This window comes from Glycine soja, chromosome 10, assembly GCF_004193775.1.
Source record: "Glycine soja cultivar W05 chromosome 10, ASM419377v2, whole genome shotgun sequence".
NCBI lineage: Eukaryota > Viridiplantae > Streptophyta > Magnoliopsida > Fabales > Fabaceae > Glycine > Glycine soja.
Genome location: NC_041011.1, coordinates 38454934 through 38463809, shown reverse-complemented (window position 1 = coordinate 38463809; position 8876 = coordinate 38454934). Strand labels below are relative to the sequence as shown.

Genomic DNA, 8876 nt, shown 5'->3' with positions numbered 1-8876 from the left:
GCACGCTTCGTGTTCGATTAATTTCCTCTGAGCCTAACTTGCGTTCATGCTTAATGGACGAAGGGATAACTGGTGTATGTGGTGCCTAATCACATATTGACAACCCTAGGTTGATTTTCGCTTAGTAAATTGAAATAGGGTTGGATTAAGTGGTTAACTGTTAGGGACGAATTCTCCATAACCCAGGATAAGAGAATGGCTTCTGAATAAGAGGAAACAACCCATTTTTAATATTATTAGTTTCGTATTCCAATTTACTTGTTCTACACCTTAAATCACAAAACAAACAACCCCCCCAATCGTTACTGTTATTGCAAGTATATTATGAACATTTGGTTTATCATTGCTCGTTGGGAAACGACCTAGGATCACTTCCTAGTTACTGCACTTTCTTGTTTATTTGATTCGGGTACGGCCTCGATCAAATTTGGCGCCGTTGCCGGGGCGCAGTGTCCAAAGGTTCAGAATAGCTAGCTAGTGTTGTGTGTTTAATTCTTTCGTGTTTTATATTTAATTGTTAGTATTGTGTTAGCATGTGTGTTAGTGTTGTTTAGTGTCCTGGTATTTTGTTTAGTGTGTGTTCTGTTTCAGTTTTCCTATTAAGCGTTTTCCCTGTTTCAGTTTTGGGTGTTTTGCTGTGAATAGTGTTTTGCGACGGACTTAGCGACCACTTTTGCTTGCGGCAAAACAGAGTAGTAGTAGAAATCAAGTAGAGACGGATTTTAGCGACCACCCATGCTGAATTATTTGAGATTTTTTGTTTTAGTAGCTAGGGTTGTTATTTTTGGCTGAATTTTTTTGTGGTAAATTCTTTTAATCCATATTTTGTGGGAAAAATAGCTAGAACCTTTAGTTTGGTCAGATTTGAAAGTTCCAAAAAAGTAGCAAATTTTGTGTTTGTCAAAACTTCAAACGGCCATAACTTTTGCTCCGGTTATTAGAATCGCAATTATTATATATGTATTTGGGGTATAAAAAAATTTCCTACGCCATGGGAGCCTGCCCTAGGCCGGCTGAGGTCTCCATCGTCCAAAAAAAGTGATTCTGTCAAAAGTTTTTTATTTTTCAAGTTTTATTCACTTATTTTTCTTAACCTACCATTTTTAGCTTCCATAGTTAGACTTTGAATTTTTGCCTGAAATTTTTTGTGCTATCTTCTAATCATTTTATAAGGTTGCTCACAAAATTTTAAGTCATTTGGATATCATTTGAGGGTAGCTGTAGTTCAAACCTACACCTTTATTTACATGACAAAGCAACTAGTTGTGCATGCTGAATGTAGTGTATGACTAGAGGCAATCCATCTAACTCACAACCCTGTGATCTTGAGATAGATAGGACATTTCATAGATTAGTTAGGCATCATTTTATACCTTTTGATCATCCTGAGCATTCCATTACTGGTGAATCTGTGCATTCTGTTATTGGTGATTTTGAACATCCTGATTTTGAGCATTATAATTTTGAGCATTCTGATTCTGAGCATTCTGAGAACATGGCACAACCTCCACCCCGTGAGAGGACTCTAAGGGAAATGGCTGCACCTGATTTCACCTACGAAAGCTTGTGCATCCAATACCCTGATGAGGATGTCCCATATGTTCTTAAAATTGGACTGATTCATTTGCTCCCAAAGTTTCATGGCCTTGTAGGTGAAGACCCGCACAAACATTTGAAGGAATTTCATATTGTCTGCTCCACCATGAAACCCCCAGATGTCCAAGAGGATCATATATTTCTGAAGGCTTTTCCTCATTCTTTAGAGGGAGTGACAAAGGACTGGTTGTATTACCTTGCTCCACGGTCCACCACGAGCTGGGATGACCTTAAGAGAGTATTCTTAGAAAATTTTTTCCCTGCTTCTAGGACCACAATCATCAGGAAGGATATCTCAGGTATTAGACAACTCAGTGGAGAGAGCCTGTATGAGTATTGGGAGAGATTTAAAAAACTATGTGCCAGTTGCTCTCACCATCAGATTTCGGAGCAGCTTCTTCTCCAATATTTTTATGAAGGACTCAGTAATATGGAGAGAAGTATGATAGATGCTGCCAGTGGTGGAGCCCTTGGAGACATGACTCCTGCTGAAGCCAGAAATTTAATTGAGAAGATGGCTTCCAACTCCTAGCAGTTTAGTGCCAGAAATGATGCGATAGTCATTAGAGGAGTGCATGAGGTAGCTACAAACTCAGCTGCATCATCTGAAACTAAGAAGCTTGAAGGCAAACTGGACGCATTGGTTAACTTGGTAACCCAGCTGGCCTTGAACCAAAAATCTGTACCTGTCGCAAGGGTCTGCGGTTTGTGCTCCTCTGCTGACCACCATACAGACCTTTGCCCTTCCATGCAGCAACCTGGAGCAATTGAGCAGCCCGAAGCTTATACTGCAAATATTTACAATAGACCTCCTCAACCTCAGCAGCAAAATCAACCACAGCAGAACAATTATGACCTCTCCAACAACAGATACAACCCTGGATGGAGGAATCACCCTAATCTCAGATGGTCTAGCCCTCAGCAATAACAACAGCAGCCTGCTCCTTCCTTCCAAAATGTTGTTGGCCCAAGCAGACCATACATTCCTCCACCAATCCAACAACAGCAACAGCCCCAGAAAGAACCAACAGTTGAGGCCCCTCCACAACCTTCCCTCAAAGAACTTGTGAGGCAAATGACTATGCAGAACATGCAGTTTCAACAAGAGACCATAGCTTTCATTCAGAGCTTGACTAATCAGATGGGACAATTAGCTACACAATTGAATCAACAATAGTCCCAGAATTCTGACAAGCTACCTTCTCAAGCTGTCCAAAATCCCAAAAATGTCAGTGCCATTTCATTGAGGTCGGGAAAACAGTGTCAAGGACCTCAACCCGTAGCACCTTCCTCATCTGCAAATGAACCTGCCAAACTTCACTCTACTCCAGAAAAAGGTGATGACAAAAATTTACCTAACAATTTCTGTGCAGGTGAATCTTCTTCCACTGGTAATTCTGATTTGCAGAAGCAGCACATTCCCCCTCTTCCATTCCCTCCAAGAGCAGTTTCCAACAAAAAAATGGAAGAGGCAGAGAAAGAGATCTTGGAAACATTCAGAAAAGTAGAGGTAAACATACCTCTGTTGGATGCAATAAAGCAAATTCCAAGATATGCCAAATTCTTGAAGGAGCTGTGCACTAATAAGAGGAAGCTTAAAGGAAGTGAATGAATTAGCATGGGCAAAAATGTCTCCGCATTGATTGGTAAATCTGTTCCCCAAATTCCTGAAAAATGTAAAGATCCAGGTACATTCAGCATACCTTGTATTATAGGGAATAGTAAGTTCGAGAATGCCATGCTAGATTTAGGAGCTTCTATTAGTGTTACGCCTCTGTCTATTTTTAATTCTCTATCTCTAGGTCCCTTGCAGTCAACTGATGTGGTAATTCATTTAGCTAATAGAAGTGTTGCCTACCCTATTAGTTTCATAGAAGATGTCTTAGTTAGAGTTGGTGAACTGATTTTCCCTGTTGATTTTTATATTTCGAATATGGAAGATGGATTTTCTCAAGGATCAGTTCCCATCATTCTAGGCAGACCCTTTATGAAAACTGCTAGGACTAAGATAGATGTTTATGCAGGCACACTATCCATGGAGTTTGGTGATATAACTATTCATTTTAATATTCTGGATGCTATGAAATACCCATATGAAGATCTTTCTGTATTTCGTGCTGAAATAATTGACCATGTTGTTGATGAATACATGACTGATCTTTACTCTAATATGCATGCCTCTCACTCTTCATGCATTGAGTCTGAAATTGTACTTGATCATATGTCTGAATTTGATGCTGAGAGTGAATTTGAAAATGATATTGATTGCATGTCTGGTGGTGGTGTTTTACCTCTCGAGATTGATTTTATAGAGTCAGATAGGACTAACCATGTTTCAGGAAGTACACATACCCCTGACTTTCTTTATGAGGTACAGGCTGAGAAACCATCTCCTTCTACCACTATCCAGCTGACCACACCAGAATTGAAGCCTCTGCCACCAAATTTGAAATACACTTACTTGGATGATAGCAAAAGTTTTCCAGTGATTATATCTGCCTCCTTTGCTGATGAGCAAGAGGAGAAGTGGTTGTCTGTTCTCAAGAAGCATAAGAAGGCTATAGACTGGACCCTGACAGACATTCCTGGTAGTAGCCCATCCACATGTATGCATCGAATAAATTTAGAGGATGGAGCTAAACCAATAAGACAACCACAGAGAAGACTCAACCCGGTGATTCTTGATGTAGTGAAGAAGGAGATCACCAAGCTTTTACAAGTTGGAATCATTTATCCTATCTCCGACAGCCAATGGGTGAGTCCCGTCCAGGTAGTCCCGAAGAAGATCGGCCTCACAGTGATAAAAAAATGAGAAGGAGGAGCTGATTCCTACTCGGGTGCAAAACAGTTGGAGAGTCTGCATTGACTATAGGAGGCTGAACCAAGTTACCAAAAAGGACCATTTTCCCCTGCCATTCATTGACCAAATGCTTGAACGCCTGGCAGGTAAATCTCACTACTGTTTCCTTGATGGTTTTTCTGGTTATATGCAAATTACTATTGCTCCTGAGGATCAGGAAAAAACCACATTCACCTGCCTCTTCGGCACTTTTGCCTATAGGAGGATGCCTTTCGGCCTGTGCAATGCCCCTGGTACCTTCCAACGGTGCATGATTAGTATTTTCAGTGATTTCTTAGAAAATTGCATAGAGGTGTTTATGGATGATTTCACTGTGTATGGATCCTCTTTTGATTGTTGTTTGGATAGTTTGGAAAAAGTTTTGAATAGATGCATTGAAATCAACCTTGTTCTAAATTTTGAAAAATGTCATTTTATGGTTGAGCAAGGTATAGTTTTAGGCCACATTATTTCCAATAAGGGTATTGAAGTAGATCCTGCAAAAATTTCTGTCATTTCACAATTGCCTTACCGCTCTTGTGTGCAAGAGGTGCGATCTTTTCTTGGTCATGCAGGATTCTATAGGCGCTTTATAAGGGATTTTAGCAAAGTAGCCCTTCCACTGTCCAACTTGTTGCAAAAGGAGGTGGAGTTTGACTTTAATGACAGATGCAAAGAGGCTTTTGATTGCCTCAAAAGAGCGCTGACTACCACCCCCATCATCCAGGCACCCGATTGGACAACCCCTTTTGAGCTTATGTGTGATGCATCAAATTATGCATTGGGGGCTGTCCTTGCTCAGAAAATTGATAAATTGCCCAGGGTGATATACTATGCTTCTAGGACTTTAGATGCTGCCCAAGTGAATTATACTACTACTGAGAAAGAGCTTCTAGCCATAGTTTTTGCTCTTGAAAAATTTTGATCTTATTTGCTTGGTACCCGCATTATTGTTTATACTCACCATGCAGCTCTAAAGTACTTGTTGAAGAAGGCTGATTCTAAGCCTAGGTTGATCCGATGGATGCTCTGGCTCCAAGAGTTTGACTTGGAGATCCGTGATAGGAGCGGAGCACAAAATTTAGTTGCTGATCATTTGAGTCGGATCGAACGTGTAACGGATGCGGATTCACCCATTCGGGATGATTTCCCGAATGATCATTTGTATATACTGTATAGTGTTTCTGACTCTCTTTCTACTCCCTGGTTTGCTAACATTGTCAATTATTTGGTTGCTTCTGTTTTTCTTCCCTTAGCATCTAAGGCCCAAAAAGATAAAATTAAAAGTGATGCTAAGCATTTTATTTGGGATGACCCCTACTTGTGGAAATTGTGCAGTGATCAGGTAATTAGACGGTGCATTCCAGATCATGAGACTGACTCAGTCCTGCAGTTCTGTCATTCTTCCGCACCGAGAGGTCATCTGGGTGTTCAAAGGACAGCTCGCAAAGTGCTTGATTGTGGCTTTTATTGGCCCACCATCTTTAAAGATGCATGGAAGATCTGCAACACTTGTGAGCAGTGTCAGAGAGCAGGAAATACACTTACATGGCGACAACAAATGCCTCAGCAACCTATGCTATTCTGTGAGGTGTTTGATGTCTGGGGTATAGATTTCATGGGCCCTTTTCCTGTCTCTTTTGGTTATGTTTACATTCTCCTTGCAGTTGACTATGTTTCAAAATGGGTGGAAGCCAAACCTACTAGAACTAATGATGATAAGGTTGTTGCAGATTTTGTCAGATCTAATCTGTTTTGCAGGTTTGGAGTACCTAAAGCAATTGTTAGTGATCAAGGAACCCATTTTTGCAACAGAACAATGCATGCCTTGCTTAAAAAGTACGGGGTGGTACACAGGGTATCCACACCATACCACCCCCAGACCAATGGACAGGCATAAATTTCTAACAGGGAGATTAAGAGAATTTTAGAGAAGATTGTGCAGCCAAGCAGGAAAGATTGGAGTACCAGGCTTGATGATGTTCTCTGGGCACATCGGACTACCTACAAAGCACCCATAGGAATGTCTCCTTATCGGGTTGTCTTTGGAAAGGCATGTCATCTTCCAGTGGAAATTGAGCACAAAGCATACTGGGCAGTGAAGACTTGCAACTTCTATATGGATCAAGCTGGTGAGGAAAGAAAGTTGCAACTGAGTGAGTTAGATGAAATCCGCCTAGAAGCCTACGAGAATGCCAAGTTCTACAAAGAAAAGACCAAGAAGTTCCATGATAGCATGATAGTTAAGAAGAACTTCATGGTTGGGCAAAAAGTGCTATTGTATAATTCTAGGCTTGGACTCATGAGTGGTAAGTTGAGGTCTAAGTGGATTGGTCCTTTTGTTGTTACTAATGTTTTTCCTTATGGTACAGTTGAGATCAAAAGCGACTCCATAAACAAGAGCTTCAAGGTCAACGGACATCGGCTTAAGCCATTCCTCACGAACCCTTCTTTAGTGGACGTAGTGGTGGAAGAGACTTCCTTACTCCACCCTACTATTGCTCCACCATGACTTAGGGAGTTCTTCTCTTCCTATCTCCTTCTTTGCTTTTATTACACTTGTCCGATTCTATTTGATAATTTAATTGTTTTTAATCTCTTAATTGTGCTACATTGAGGACAATGTGTTGTTTAAGTATGGGGGGAGTGTTCTTTGGTTTTGCTAGTTTTGTTGGTTTTGTTAATTTGTTAGTTGTGTTAATTTGTTAATGTTGTTAGTTTCGTCGGATTTCTAGTTTAATATTTTGGGTCAATTCTGTGTGCATGTACGACTTTGCATGTTTTTCTTTGAATTATAGGATATGTTCAAGAAATGGGTAATTGTCTTGAAAATAAAAGTTTTTGACATTTTGTGACTTGAAATCTTTGATTCTCCTCTACATGTCATGATAGTTTTGAAAGCTCAATTTGAAAGTGATGAGTTTACCTTTGTGAGAATTTGAGCCATCCATCATCATAATCATTTGGTGTGTTTTGCCCCATTGATTGCTTGCAAAATAGCCTTGGCTTGATTCTTGTTGATGCTTCCTAATTCACATGCATATTTGGAAATGATTAAGGCAATTTTGTTCTTATAAGCTTCTAGCCAAATGGACTTACCTTGACTTAATTCCTTTGATAGCCCTTTTGAGCCTTGTTTCCCTTTCCTTTTTTTGAAGCTCACTACAAGCTTTAAGTGAAAAACCTTGATATCACCATATCCTTAAGGAATTTTGGAGCTTTGGAATTGTTTTGGGAATAAGTGTGGGGGTTTTTGTTTCATTGGATAACATGTTTTGTTGGTCATGCTTCATGATATATTTTGAGCCATACTTGATGTACATTGCATATTGGTTAAATGTTGGACATGCTGAATATGATGCTGTTTCTCAAAGGCTACAATGCTAAAAAAAATCGAAAAAGAAAAAGAAAAGCAGTAAAGTTGAGTGAATAAGATCTTAAATGACAAAAGAATGATGAGACTCTTGGTTCTACTCTTTATGTTTAAATTTTATCTTTACTTCTTTTTATTTTCTTATGTTTTCTTAATATGCACTTATTCCCCATTGCTCCTCTATTCCTTTGGGATTCAGCCACTTATTCCATATTTTTCCATACCTTGTCCTTGGCCCCATTACAACCTTAAAAGACCTTTTGATCCTCATGTGCTTGTGTTTATGGGTTGATTGTCAATTTTAGAATCTTGCCAAGTTTATGTGGTGTTTGTTTTCATGGGTGCTTTGAGCGTAAATAGTAGCCTAGACACTTGAGAGATAGAGTGTATATCTTGTGAGGCTTTATCACTTTTCATTCTTGAGCTGATTAACTATTTTGCCATGATTGGGTTGCTTGGATGATTTTCATGAATGTCTTGACTTTTCGGATCTCCTTATGTTAGATGTTACCCATTCCTTTCATTCCTTCATGTTCATTGAGAAATATGTGAATGTTTTCGTTTGTCTCTCTTTGATATCCTTGGATTTTGTTCTTTGTTTCATTTTTGCCCAGGAGTGCAAAAGGCTAAGTATGGGGGGTTTTGATGTGCCATCATTTTCTTCTATTTTCTAAACCCTTTTTGCACCATTTTAATTACTGATTGGTCTTAATTGTCAATTAATTAGGTAGTTTTATTATTTGGGCTCATTTAGCTAATTTGATGTTTTTAATCTAATTTCAGGAATTAATGAAACATTGGGCTTAATCCGGATTTTGGTGTGGACTTGAAGAAGGCAAATAAAGCATCGCTTACCTTAGTTAATTTCTAATTAGGAAATTTCGCAATTTTATTTTATGTGGTTCAGTGTTTATTTCATTTTGGGCCAGAGTATTGTAATAGGGCCCAGTGACTTTGAGTGACTCTTTTTAAATAGCAACCTTGGGATTCGTGCAAGGCACTCTGTTAGACTATTATTCAGAACTTAGGGTTTATGGTTTTAAAGTTTTTCTGTTCTAATGCTATTGT

At 39.3% G+C, this 8876-nt stretch overlaps 1 non-coding gene across 1 annotated transcript; it reads right to left on the bottom strand.

The window, feature by feature from the left end:
• Positions 1–1873: 1873 nt before the first annotated feature.
• LOC114372806 lies at positions 1874–1980 on the bottom strand. The gene has a single exon (XR_003658369.1). It is a non-coding gene; the product is annotated as a small nucleolar RNA R71 (small nucleolar RNA).
• Between the last annotated feature and the right edge of the window lie 6896 nt (positions 1981–8876).